Source organism: Haemaphysalis longicornis, unplaced genomic scaffold (genome assembly GCF_048455015.1).
Source record: "Haemaphysalis longicornis isolate Haplotype H1 unplaced genomic scaffold, Haemaphysalis longicornis Haplotype H1 scaffold_6, whole genome shotgun sequence".
NCBI classification, from domain to species: Eukaryota; Metazoa; Arthropoda; class Arachnida; order Ixodida; family Ixodidae; genus Haemaphysalis; species Haemaphysalis longicornis.
In genome coordinates, this window is record NW_027526407.1 from 121,570,099 (window position 1) to 121,584,680 (window position 14,582).

Here is a 14,582-nt window from a genome sequence, read left to right on the forward strand (position 1 = left end):
AGCGGGGCTTTTCTTGCTTGCCTATCGCCGGGACTGCCGTCGCCTCCTATCTTTCGCCGATCACCGACTGATAGCGGCGGGCGGCGCTACGACATGTTGTCAGAAGTTATGTTATCCGCCCACCTTTAACGCCATCGGGAAAAAAAGAGCCATCGACACGTCGGCACAAAAAGAGGCTGCTATGGCAACTGCACCACCGCCACCCCTGCCGGGCCTTCAGCAACCACCACTGCTGGACTTTGACTCTATCTCGGAGTGGCCGGCATGGATACAGCACTTTGACGACTATCGATATGCGTCGAGCCTGAATTAGCGCTAGGAAGAGGCGAAAGTGCGCACTCTGCTGAACACCATGGGGAGGCAAGCAATTGGCATCTTCGTTACCTTCAATCTTTCGGCAGAAGATTCGAAGAAGTTTGAGCTGTTCAAAAAGAATTTCGACGAGTACTTCATCAAGAAGACCAACTTCGTGTACGAGAATGCTTGCTTTCACAAGCGGCATCAGATACCGGTCGAGTTTATTGACCAGTTCATGACGGCTCTACACTTCTGGGTGGAACATTCAAGCAGCGCCTCATCCGGGGCCGCTTCGTCGATGGCCTGCCGAACGAAAAACTTTCTGAGTAGCTCCAAATCAACCCCAAGCTCCCTCTCGCAACAGCTCTAGCGAAGGCCCGCCTGAAATTGACAGTTTAGCTGCAACAAGCAGAGCTTCACAACTCCAAGGAGGTTCGCGTCAACACTCCGTGCAAGCCATGTGACGACGTCAACGTCGACGCAGTGGGTCACCGCACGAAACCGCACCACATTGAGGACACGCGGCCACCAGCAGTTCGTTCCGAAAGACAGTGCATTTTCTGCGGCGGCCACTCCCACCCAAGAACAGACTGCCCAGCTAGAGCGCAGAAGTGCTTCAACTGCGGCGTAAAGGGACATTTTGGCAAGGTGTGCCTCAAAGGGACTTCTCCAAGCAACCAGCGAAAGGTACGAGTGTCGTCCGTACAAAAAGACACTGGGGAAATTTTTCTAGGCGCGGTGGAGGCGCCTGGCGCCAAGGCGCGTTACGTTCTGGCAATGGTTCATGCAGTGCCTGTTTTCGCAAAGGTTGACTCAGGGGCAAAAGTGCCCGCAATTCCAGCATCGTTTCCGGGACTTCCCAGGAGCTTAGAAAAGGCCGACGACATCTTTACAGGCGCTAGCGGTGCCCGAATAAATGTGCTGGGCAAGTTTCAGGCCGATATAGTTTGGAAAGGACAAACTTCTCGCCAAACATGTTAGGTCGTCAGTCCTTTGCGCCATGAACTGCTAGGTTTGCCAGCTCTTGAAGCATTAGAAGTTAAGTTCGCTGACACTGTCGCTCATAAAAAGTCTGACTACGAGGTTTTGTGCCCTCAGGTTTTGACGAATTAGGTTGTATGCCCTGGATTTATACCATCAGGCTAAAACCAGACGCAGTTCCACTTGCAGTAAGCGCACCACGCAGGATCCCATACCACTTCAGGAACCTGTGAAGCGGGAACTTGATAAGATGGAACGAATGGGCGTAATTCGAGCAGTCGAAGAGCCAACCGAATGGTGTGCCGGAATAGTTCCCGTACAAAAGCCCTCGGGAGACGTAAGGATCTGTGTCGACCTTACGCAGTTGAACAAGATTGTCCTAAGAGAAAGGTATACGTTGCCTACTCTAGACCAAGCACTAGGCTCACTTGCCGGCGGAAAATGGTTTTCCAAACTAGAAGCAAATTCCGAATTCCACCAGGTGCGACTCATCAAGGCCTCAGAACTTCTGACCACGTTCATTACGCCGTTTGGGCGGTACTGTTTCACTCGGTTGCCATTTGGAATACTTCAGCCGTAGAGTAATTTCAAAGGAGAATGTCTGAAATCCGGGCAGGCCTTCCTGGCGTCGTTAACCTGATTGACGATGTTCTCATATTTCGCCACAGCAAAGGACAACATGATTCTAGGCTATCAAATGTCTTAGCTAGGCTAGCCCAGTCTAACGTTACGCTTAACAAAGCAAAGTGTGTATTTGGAGCATGAAGCATGAGCTTTTTGGGTCACTTTCTAAATGAAAAAGGCGTACAGCCTGATCCGGCCAAACTCAGAGCCATTAAAGAGCTGAATCCGCCCTCGAATATTTTACAATTTCGCAGTGTTCTGGGCATGGCCAATCACCTAGGCTGCTTTTTCCCGAACTTACCGCAAACAACTGCCCCATTACGGGCGCTTTTGCAGAAAGAGACAGAACGGGTTTGGGTCCATCTCAGAACACAGTTTTTGATAGCTTGAAAGCTCTTATCTTCTCAGAAAAGTGTATGGTTATGTACGATCCACGACTTCCGAGGATTCTTTCGGCGGATGCCTCCTCGTTTGGTGTCGATGCCGTCCTTTTCCAAAAACAACGTAATGGCGAGCGCCGCCCGATAGCATTTGAATCAAGGTAATTGACCAAAACCAAGCAGCGCTATGCGCAAGTCGAAAAAGAGGCACTAGCTTTAACATGGGCTACTGAAAGGTTTAACGAGTATATACGAGGTATCGATGTGACGTTCGAAACAGACCACAAACCTCTTGTATCGTTGCTCAGTAAAATGCTATCGATTAATTGACGCCAAGGGTGCAGCGCTACAGAATGCGGTTGATGCGGTATCAATTACAAATTGTGTACGTTCCCGGCAAAAGCTGGACTACGGCGGACGCTCTTTCACGAGCGCTGATGAAAGCCGACAAACTTGCCTGTGAACTGACCGTTTTGTAAGTCTCGTCATTTGTTAAATCTCGTGTTCAAGGGCTTCAAACGGGCGACAATTTTGTTAACAGAGTACGGGATGCTCAAAAGACTGACGTTGTTTGTCAAGCCTTGCTGAAGTAGTGTCGCCAAGGCCGGCCGGAAAAACCGAAACTTCCTTGCTACCTAGCTCCGTACTGGCAGGAACGTGCAGTAATCGCCGAATGCAATGGCATGTTGCTAAAGGGGACTAGATTGGTAGTATCTCAATGCCTAAGAAAAGAAGTACTATCCAAGCTACATGATGGGCATTAGGGCATCTCAAAAACAAGAGCTTTGGCGAAAGAATTGGTCTGGTGGCCAGGCCTCGGCGAAGAACTCGCACGGAAAAAGAATCTGTTACTTGTGCGCGATTCGTCACCCAGAACTGTGAGCCGTTGGTCTCAACCTTAACGCCAAGTTTCGCGTGGGAACGAATTAGGGTCGACTTGTGTTTTGTCAACAACCGTCACTAGCTTGTCGTGGTGGACTACCTGCTGCGGTATCCGGAAGTAGCCCTTTTCCCTCAACAAAAAATCGGTGAGGTTATAGAAATGCTAAAAAGCATTTTTTGCACGTCATGGCATTCCGGAGATCGTGGTGACAGATAATCGACCACAGTTTTCTTGTACCGAGTTTGAGAAGTTTTTCCATGAATACGGCAGTGGTGGCGTCACTGCAGGCCCTGTGTACGCTCAGGCTAATGGGGAGGTGGAACGCATGGTTCAAACGATTAAGCGCCTGATACTCAAATCCAACCACCCTTACTGGGCTCTGCTTACCTACTGGGCAACTCCAGGCGCCCTCGGCTCTAGCCCGGCGGAAATCCTCATGGGCCGGCGTGTTCGGACACGAGTTCCGATTGCACCGCAGCTCCGTGATCCAGTGCAGCCACCGCTGCTTACTCTTGCGACCAAAGACAGAGCCAACAATACGTTGCAAGCACAGTACTAAAACAAACGCCGCAGAGCCAGGGAATTGGATAAACTAACACCAGGGGATTCTATTTTGGGTAACGGATATGAAAGCCAGAGGCACGGTGCTAGCGACAGCCGCCACTCCACGTTCTTACATAATAAGAACCGAGGAAGGGGTTACTCTGCGACGTAACAGATGAATGCTGAACCGCTTGCCACAACAGGGGAAGCGTGGAGGCAGCTACGAGTTTCCAAACGAAAGCGAGTCAGCCGAATTGGTTTCGACGGAAAGGGAGCCATCCACCGCCTCAACTTCAGCTTCACTGCCTTCAGATTCAGAGGCTGTGATTTTCACGTCAGTACCTTCCGCTTCCGTGACTGTGACCAGGTCTGGTAGAGTGGTTGAGCGACCGGTTCGCTATGGTATTGATGAATAAGCTATTGTTCGTGGTTCGTTACCACTAAGGGGTCTTGGTTTTGTTCATGTTGGATGTTCTAAATTCCACGCGCAAAACCACAGTTATTTTGCAAAAGGCGGGATGTGCCGGAATGTGTTTCCCGTCTTCTGAAAGTGCGCTCCTGCATGACGCGCCGATTCACCGTGCCTGGCTCATGTATGGAAACACGTGGTACGGACGTCACATTTGCTACTTAAACCACTGCGAAAGAAACGGCGGGGCTTGCTTGCCTCTCGCCTGGACTGCCGTTGCCTCCTTTTTTTCGCCGATCACCGACTGATAGCGGCGGGAGCCGCTACGACACCTGGGGACGAACAAGCCGCGTTTACATGAATGCGACAGAATGAGATAGCAGCGCGTCAGATTTCCTAGCGCATCACAATTAATGCGATGCGCTAGCGTTTACATGTAGCGCATTACCCCTGGTTTGATGGTGGCGCCATACGGTGTCGCACATCGAAGGTAAAGCAGCGTTTCTGGCGCTTCCAAAGCTTCCGGAACGGCTGGTTCAGTTCTTTTTTCACGACTCGCATTTTCTGGCGTCTTACACTCGATTTAGACGTTTTCAAATGCAAATCTGCGTTTGCAGGGCTTACTTTTCTTGTCGACATAATTTCTAATGCGATGCGCTCGCGTTTACATGCACTTCGAAAGTCGACTTACGCGTCTCAATCCACCCCGGTCTGCCGCATTTATGCGACGCGCTTTCCTAGCTCATTAGCCCCGTTTACATGATGCGATGCGCTCGAAAATTTATGCGATGCTATGCGATGCGCCACATGTCGCATTCATGTAAACGCGGCTACAGGCAACAGGTTAATCATTGTCGTGACATGTGCGATGATACACAAAACAGTGCAACTTGCGATGGAGGTTTGAAGCCGCTACTGACAGTAGAGTGCTATCTGGAAGGAAAACTTGTTACTGTATTTCGGAATACTGGATGTAATACAGTAGTAGTAAAACGAAACCTTAATCAGGGCTAGTTGGTTTTTCGCAATTTTCGCAATCCAGGGTTTTTCGCAATTAAAGTTTAGTTGGAAGTGGCGCCTTGTCTGTGTCTACCTGTTTCTTCTGGTTCCCGTTGTTTAGCGCCTCAAATTTATTCAGTATTAAAGGGGTCACTGGTTCCAGGTTGCAAATTGACTGGTAGCAGCCGTAACATCCTCTTATTAGACCGGTCTGCAAAGAGCCTACCAGAGGCTAGGGTGTACGTCGAGTCGCCGCTCTTTAAGAAACAGGTGCTTGCTGTTTGTATGGAGCACCTGTTGGATGAAGTAGTACAGGGAAACGTTCCGGGTGCACGTTCACATCCACACCATATCGCAAACACGGTACAACGACCGAGTCCATCTCAGACCGACCATAAGCATATAGCCCGTATGGAGGAAACCTAAAGACTCAAACACTTTTGAATAGAGAACGGCAAGTGGATGTAAAGCCAAGAGAACTGCTTGTGCCACAGATCAACCCCTTAGATATGAGCCCGCAAGAGTTAAGGAAGTTGCAGTGCGCAGACCCCACGCTGGAAACTGGTTTCTAGGCTCTGGGAAGAAAAATTACGTCCAAAAATTCGGCAGTCACTGAATTTGTGCTGATACGTGACGTTCTTTTCCGATGCCACCACAGGGCTGAACGGTGAGGCTTAGAGCAGCTTGTAGTCCCCAATAATCTCCGGAACAGCATCATGAAGATGGCTCATGAAGGTCTTCTGTCTGGTCACCAGCAGCAACGAAGGACTGCAGATGGAGTCCATGAAGATTTTTGTTGGCTGGGTGTACAGGTCGATGTTATACGTTTTGAAAAGTCATGCGACATCCGTCAAATGATGGTTCCAAAACACGTCGTCGGTAGAGTTCCTTTGGGAACTATGCCCATCATTGACACTCCATTTCACCCGGTGAAAATTGACATTATTGGACCCCTGTCCCCAACTTCATCCAAGGGTAACGGATACAAATTAACGAAGGTATACTTCGTACGCGTTACCTGGATGCGGCAGCACGACAAAGTAGCGGAAGCGCTTGTAGAAATATTTTTCGGTATCTCAGTTCCATGAGAAATAATGGGCGACCGTTGAAAGTTGTTCCCCTCGAACCTTATGCAGGAACTCGGGCGACTGCTCTTCTTTCGGCAAATACCCACAACTCCATATCTATCCCAAGGCCAAAAAACTGGTGCAATGGTTTATTGTAACTCTAAAACAAGTTGTCCGACGCGTGTGCCAGGAAAGGGCCAAACAAAGGGATAGATGCTTAGCTCCATTGCTCGTCGTATGCCGTAAAGTTCCACAAAGTAGCCTGGGATTCTCTCCCTTCGATCTCCCCTATGATCGCTTCGTACAGTGCCCAATGTCCATTCTTAAGAAATTGTGGATAGGGGCCAACATTGATTGTGATACAAAGACCACTTACGGATATCGTAGAGCTTACGGAGCGACTGCAGACTCCTGCAAGATGCCATATGAAGAACTCCAGATGGCGAAAATGACGCAAAAGAAGTATTGCAACAAAAGAACAAGAGTTCGACAACTAGCACCAGGAGACAAGGTACTGCTGCTTCTGCCAGCAGACAAGAATGACCTTATATTTACATGGAAGGGACCCTTTACGATCATTGACATACGCAGCGAATATGAATACATGATAGACATTGGAGCCCGGAGGAGCCTATTTCATATTAACCTTCTAAAGAAGTACGAGGAAAGAAACACGCCGCCGTTACTGTTAAGGCGGACACTACTGATGAACAAGACCTACACTTTGCTCCTCTACATCAACTGAAAACCTATCGAAATGTATTAGTACACAACCTTGAGCAACCAGCAGAAAGACCAATAATTTAACGGCTGGGAGAGTTCTCCGACGTGTTTTCGGATGTACCGGGTAAAAGAAACGTTGGGGATTACAGGTTACGCCTAACCTCTGAGACGCCACTAAAGGTATGTCCGTACCCCATACCATTTGCTATCGAAGAAGCTGTACACCACGAAGTTCGGGATATGTTAGCGCAAGGAATATTCGAGACTTCGTATTCGCCTTATCAAGAACCAATCGTGGTGGTGAAGAAGGAAGGCGGGAACATTCTGCTCTGTATTGACTTCAGGCATCTAAATCGTGCCGTAGTCACGGACAACGAACCGATACCTCGAGTAGACATGATGTTTGCCAAACTGGGCCAAAGCCGCTACTTCTGGAAGTTCGAATTTACGAAAGGGTACTGGCAGATTCCCACGCAAGACTCATCGAAACCCTTAAACACGTATAAAGCTTCTTCTGGTCTCTATCAGTTCAGATTCATGCCGTTCGGCATCAGGACTGCACGTGCGGTATTAACCTGGCTGAGGAGATGTGTCGTGGAAGGAATACCAAACCACGATGTGCTAATAGCTACAAAAACCTGGGAAGAGCACATTACCACGCTTAACCTGTTTCTAGATCGTCTTAGGGCTGGTGATTTGACTATAACGCCTTCAAAAAGTGAGTTTTCTTTCGCTAAAGTAAAGTTTTTGGGGCATTTTTGCGGGGCTAAATCTTCTGGAGCTCCAGATTGCTACTTTGGAGAAAATCCAGGCTGCAAAAAGAACACGGACAAAAAAAACAAGTCTGCTCTTTTCTTGGCGTAACTGGGTATTACTGGGACTTCGTACCCAAATACTCCTACTGTAGTCGCCCCCCTGACGGGACTAACCCAAGGAGGTTGTTTAAAACTTCTGGAATGGAGGCCGCCCATAGCGGGCGGCGCGGGGAGGTGAAGCCGGGCGGACACTCGGTGGCCATATTGCTGTGGGCAGAAAAGGCGGCGAGCCGGCAAGGACGTTGAAGCACGGTCGTGTTTTTTTGGCTTTACAATGAAGAAAACGAATCCAACCAATCCAATGGGTAAGCTTGTTTATCGATTACGCTATTTGAGGGCAGCCTGAATTTTGCCTTACACAGAAGGTATTGACGTAAGGTATCGTTCAAGCAGTGAATTCGCGTGTGTATGTGTTATGGTGGTGAACAGAGCTGTCGCCGCAGGAAACCGCGTAGCGCTTGGCTAAAGACACTACCCCTGCTTTTATTTCAATAAACGTTTATTCTGTATGTCTAAGGCTACAGGCCACGCCCCTTAACATTAAAATTACCTGATGTTGCACGCCATGGCAAGAGATGCCGCGTTACAAGGTTACTATTGGCCGTGATTTCGCGCTGAAAGTGCAGGACACGCGACAGCGTGATTATTTGACGCTTGTTTATTTTAGCGGCATTTCTGGGATCAATGAACTCTTATTAATTAATGATTAATCAATAATAACGCAGCTGTCACACCCAAGCAAGCTCTGTAGACATTGATTACCAGTTCGAATGATTTTAAGCAGTACTGCAAGGAATCGTATGCATCAGGATAGTGCAATCTTTATATGTACTGCACATGCGCGTTTTCTGGTTTAGACAACATGCCCAGTTGTGCCCTTGCCGAAGAAGAACAAATTAGCACTAACCTTTGATCGATTGACTGATTGATGAATTTATGTATTTATTTATGAATTAATTGGTTGATTGTGGGGTTTAACGCGCCGATGCAACGCAGGCGATAAGGCGCGCCGTAGTGTAGGGTTCCGGATAAATTTCGACCACCTGGGGATCTTTAACGTGCGCCGAAATCTCGTACTCACAAGCGTTTTCGCTTTTTGCCTTCATCAGAAAAGCCACCGCCGCAGCCTGGAATCGAAGTCGCGTTCTAGGGATGAGCAGCACAATGCCTTAGCCACTGAGCCACCACGGCGGGTCTATTTCTAGCTTTCCAATCGTATTTTGCATAATGGATTAGGCACACACTGAAGCTGATTAAAACAGGTTTTTTTAATTTAGTGTGCACTTTACAGGAAGCATGCTCATCACACGTACATATCTCACTCGCATTGACTTTCTTTATACCCAGTGGCTAAGGCGTTGCGCTGCTAGGCACGAGGTCCCGGGTTCGATTCCCGGCCGCAGCGGCCGCTTTTCTGATGGAGGCAAAAAGCAAAAACGCCCGTGTGTACGAGATTTCAGCGCACGTTAAAAATCCGCAGGTGGTCAAAATTAATCCGCAGCCCTCCACTACGGCGTGCCCCATCGCCTGCGTCAATCAATCAATCAATCAATCAATCAATCAATCAATCAATCAATCAATCAATCAATCAATCAACCAATCAATCAATCAATCAATCAATCAAAATTTTTTATTGTACTGTACATAAATACATGTGCATGGAAATACCGAGGTTGGACCCCAGAACCCAAGAATGGGTTGTAAAAGGGGTCCCTACGATAAATGAGGTGATCACAATCTCTTTGAGCCTTATTAAACAAAATACATTCTCCTGGTTTCGACAGCCGCTACAAAGGCTTGCAAAGAAATCAGGTATATAACAAAACGAAAAATGTACAATCATAAAACAGTAGAACGGTCATTGGCAAATGAAAAAAAAATAAATAGAAGAGTTTGGTGGAAAAGAAAAAAAGAAAAAAAGTAAGAAAGATCGTAATGTGAAAATAAAGATAAAAGCTGTTGAAAAAAACAAAACTATGGTTATATAAACACAACTACAAGTCTGTACGTCAGTCAATTAACATAAACACTTGGGCTTTTAGTTGTTTTTTATACATATAGAACGATGATGTGGAGGTGACGCTGTGTGGAAGTTTGTTCTACAAATGTGGAGCCATATACGAAAAGGAAAATAATGCAGAGTTAGTTCTAATCTTAGGTATTGCTAATGTGTTTGAGCATGTGGTTCGAAGGGAATATGTAGTGGTGCGGTGAGTAATTGTAATCGAAGGACAGCTTATGATATTGTGAATTATCCTATACAGAAGCAACAGGGCATAATATCTAATACAGGTGTGTAAGGGCATGATATTGAGCCTTTGATATGCAAATTTAACAGATTCTTGTCTATGCATGAATAGTATTGCGGGGAGAGGTGTGTTTTGGGCGGTCACAATAGGCACAAGAGTGGTGCGATATGTTCAGCCATAGACACTGACTGCGTATGTAATGTGAGAATGTAGTAAGCTGTGATACAGTATAATCATAGTTTTAAGAGGTAAGACATGACGTAGTTTACAGAGTGGGTTAAACCCTACAACCAAAATCATCATTGCCTTTCTTTATTTTTTGAATCTAGACAGGTTAATTAATTCAGTGCACGACTCCCCGCCCGTTCGCATGATAGTAGCGAGCTATTGATAAGAAAACTACGCGCAGGAGGTTACTCAATCAGATTCACAACCTCGTTGACCGCGCACGTTCGTACACGAGCAGCATGCTATTGATAGGAATATCACGCGCACGAAGAACGCGGGAGAGGATTGCGGTGCATCAGAGACTTCTACGAAACAGCGCTAACGAGAAACATCCGAGTATTCCCGTAGGGCTGGATGCAAATGAAATATTTTAAACAAGAGTGCTTTGATTTTTGACGGTAACTGTCTGAGCAATACTCTGCATTTAAATCAGTGCAGAAAAACAATTTGCAGCCCACATATTTATAAACATGTGATTTCACGCAGTCAAGCGATTACAGGACTACCAAATCTACTAGCGAAAACATTCGCATATCTGCGTAAACAAGCGCGTATGGTATTCTCAGTAAGCGGACGGCTGGTGCTACAACGAATTTTCCCTTTACATCACGCACAAACGGCGGGCAAGTGTGCACTTATAACGTTTTAATACTTGTAATGCCCTCGAGACCCTAAACAGAGACCCTCAGTTTACAGATGTAAGGTGATCCCTGACGCCTTAGTCGCGTGATTAGCGCAGCCGAACGCGACGCACGTGCATACCATTTCTGCTTTCTACACCTTTGGAGCATCCATCCGCGAGCGACGATCGAACGAACACGAGTTGTGCTCTTTGGAAAGAGAGAACTCGGAAGAACGACACAAGGGGCAGAAAAAAATGTCATTGTGTCTTCTGTTTATTTTAGTTGTTTCCGCCCAATAATGTAAATTATTAGCAGATGTGTGCGTCCATCGGCGCCCGCACAACAAACGTGCGTAGCGCCTAACTAGAAACACGAAGAGGGGAGCATAACCGAAACTACATGCGTCGAAATGAAAGCGCGCAAGAAAAGCTCGGTGCGCTTGAAGCTAGCCACATGAGAACATCAACTTGCAAAACAAAGCAAAAAAGAACGAAGCAAATTATAACGTAACCCGCCGCAAAAACAAGTACATTATGCGACGGGTGCAATGCGTCTGCTACGACGGAACAAGTTTTCTGCCCACGGCAAGATGGCGGCCGTCGGCGTGAGGTTTCAGGCGCGATCTCCACTCCAGAAGTTTTATACAACCTCCTTGGACTCACCAGAAAGCGTTGCAACAATGTCACCTGGGAATAATGCCATGAACAAGCGTTTGTAACACTACAACGGCGCCTATCATCGAGCCAAGTATGACGGTTAGCGCACTAGCAGGAGTCTTTAATCCTACGCACGGATGCATCATCGTCTTGTGTTGGAGCTGTTTTCATGCTGCGCCACGACGGGTTGTTACACTCAGTAGCCTACGCAACTCGAAAGTTCCTCTAGGGAGAAGGTCGCTACTCCACGATCAAAAGGCAAGCGCTGGCAGTTGTGTGGGCCATTGAAAAGTTTTATGTTGATCTGTGCGGAACGAGATTCGTTCTGCAAACTGACCATCAGCCACTCGCATACATAAACTATGCAAATGAAATAGCCGGGTGCTCCGCTGTAGTCTGTTACTCACTCAGAATGACTTTGTGGTGGAAGACATTAAGGGCTCCGACAACTTAGGGGCCGACTACCACAGCTGCATGTGACTCCCCCCCTCTTATCACTTCGTTGCACCGTTTCAAAACGAAATCATGTGCACGATTTTGTTTCTTGGATGGGTCACATTTTTCCTGGGCTGAATGGACAACTGTAACCAATGATTTATTTTTTATCTTTGTTTTTTCGTGTGTGCGTGTTTATACTCCGAGCACGTGTGCATAAATCTTTTTTCCAAACAACTTTCTTGGGCTGGGGGATATGACCTCAACACCTCTTCACTCAGACCCATCTCCTTTCCTAGCTCCAGTAAGAATGTCTTCTCGTCCTTACACACTAACAACGTGAGGCTCTCAGATGTAGCGAGAGAGATTTCGCCTGTCGCGGATGCCAGAAATTGTTGTGGTGAATGGATGTTCATCACGCTTTCGTGTGCTTTCGGACGAGAAAGAACGCGACAGAGACACTGTGTAGAGAGTAACAGAAAATAATATGTTTATCTGTCCCAATCGTCCTGAGTTACGTGGAGGGAGTAAGCAAAATACACCTGCATTTCACGTCAGTCTCATATCACATGTGACCACAAAAGACAGTTCGGCGATTCTCTAGCTACTGTTTATTCTGCCCCAAATCAACGTTCCCCGCGAGTAGGGCTCGGGGATATTAAAGGCGTCGTCTCACGGACAGGACGGGACGCCTTCTCAGGTTGAAGTCGTCAGTTGATGTGGCCTTCGAAGCGAGCGAGGGCAGGGGTGGCACGACTGCTCCTACTGGATCGTCGCCGGCACACAGCTTCTCTACCGTGATCGGCACCTCACATGGCACAGCGCTCTGATGTCTGCTCACAGCTCAGCTCGCGAGGACCACGTCCCAGGAACGACATCGGAGATGATCATCCCGGTGGCGTCGGCCAAGGACCCGCACTCGGCAACTGCACTCTGGCAGGAGCCGCTAGACAGACCACCCCTTGGTCCTGGTACAGGCCACCAGAACCGTATAAGGTAGGCACGTCCTGGCCGAAGTCGCGAACCAGGAACGACGGCAGGAGCTCCTCCTTGTGAACGTCACTCAGCCCGTGACTTCAAAGCACGAGACACTTCGCACGTTCCACTCGTACCCCCTCGGCTTCGTTCTCTTTTTTGCTTGATTTTCGCCAGCTGCCATGCCACTTGCCCACAGCCCGACGTCTTCTCTTCCCGTTTGCACTGGTAGCTCGAGTTCACTCGAGTTCACTAATTCGAGTTCGAGCTCGAGTACTCTAATAAAAAAACAAAACACACACGCAAGTAGAAAACTTGTGTCCTTTCCTCACAATATATATTTATTTATATATATATAAATAAATTATTATATATATATTTATATATATATATATATATATATATATATATATATATATATATATATATATATATATATATATAGTGTGAGCGTGAAATTGGCAAAGAAGAGGGTTTGCAACGGGAAGCGGCCAATATCCCTTTTATGCTTCGTTGTCGTTTAGACATTGTGCGCGTTCATGATCACCTTATTTCATCTTCCTTCTCGTCGGTTGATCATCTCCGCTGCTGGAACGGTTGCTGTCCTTTTGTGTCCGTGCTCGGCGCTCGCAAATAAAGCGGACCTCAAGCGGTCCCGTCGACTCTCTCAATATATATATATATATATATATATATATATATATATATATATATATATATATATATATATATATATATATATATATATATATATATATATATATATATATTGTGAGCGATGTTTGCATACCGATCGGTACAGTGGTCATTCTCCCCATTCATAGCATCTAGCAACACTCCCATCATCAGCATCATCTTCATTCACGCGCCACCTGCTGCCACCTTGATATCCCGTGCGTCGTGCGACTGTCATCTTCGTCGGTGTCTCTGCGGGTTGTTCCTTTCGCGAAGCCGGAATAAACGGTCTGTGCTTCCCCGTGGCTTTGCCTTTCAAGTGGTGGAGTTGCCTTTTGACCCCGTCCTCCGCCTCTCCCAGTTACACCCCTGGAGTTCCGTTCCGGTCGACGCATCCTACTACCAGCACCGCCGATGCAGCGAGAAGCCAGGTCGGAGTCCGCCGCTCCAACGGCGTCGACGTGGTTGCTAACACGTCCCCAGCGTGACCCTCCCTTCTTCGCTGGTCTTCGCGGGGAAAATGTCGACGACTAGCTGGACGAGTTCAACCGCAGCCAGCTAGTTTAACAGGTGGGATTACGTTTACAAGCTGCACATTTTCCCCTTCTCTCTAAACGAGGTGGCGAAGACATGGTTCTACAACAACAAAGGACGCTTCGTTGATTGGACCACCTTTACGGATGAGATACGGCAGGCTTTCGGCACCTCGTCTCTTCGCTTAGATTGTGCCAGAAAGAAGCTGAACTCTCGCGTGAAACATCCCGAAGAAATATACATTTCTTACATCGAGGACGTTCTTGCCCTATGCTGCAGGGTGGACCAAAGCATGCCCGAGGCTGACAAGGTGCGCCACATCTTGAAGGGAATTGCTCCTTTCGAGTTTAGCGCCCTTGCTCTTCAGAACCCCACAAGCGTAAATGATGTGCCAACAACATGCCTACGTCTCGACCAGTTGCAGTCTCTTCGCTTGCAACCTCAGCCTTCGTCAACTTGCATGGATGGGGATATGGACATACGTCC

General features: G+C 47.5%; 1 pseudogene; it reads left to right on the forward strand.

The window, feature by feature from the left end:
* Positions 1-257: 257 nt before the first annotated feature.
* Positions 258-14,050, forward strand: LOC144143230 (uncharacterized; annotated as a pseudogene).
* Positions 14,051-14,582: the final 532 nt, after the last annotated feature.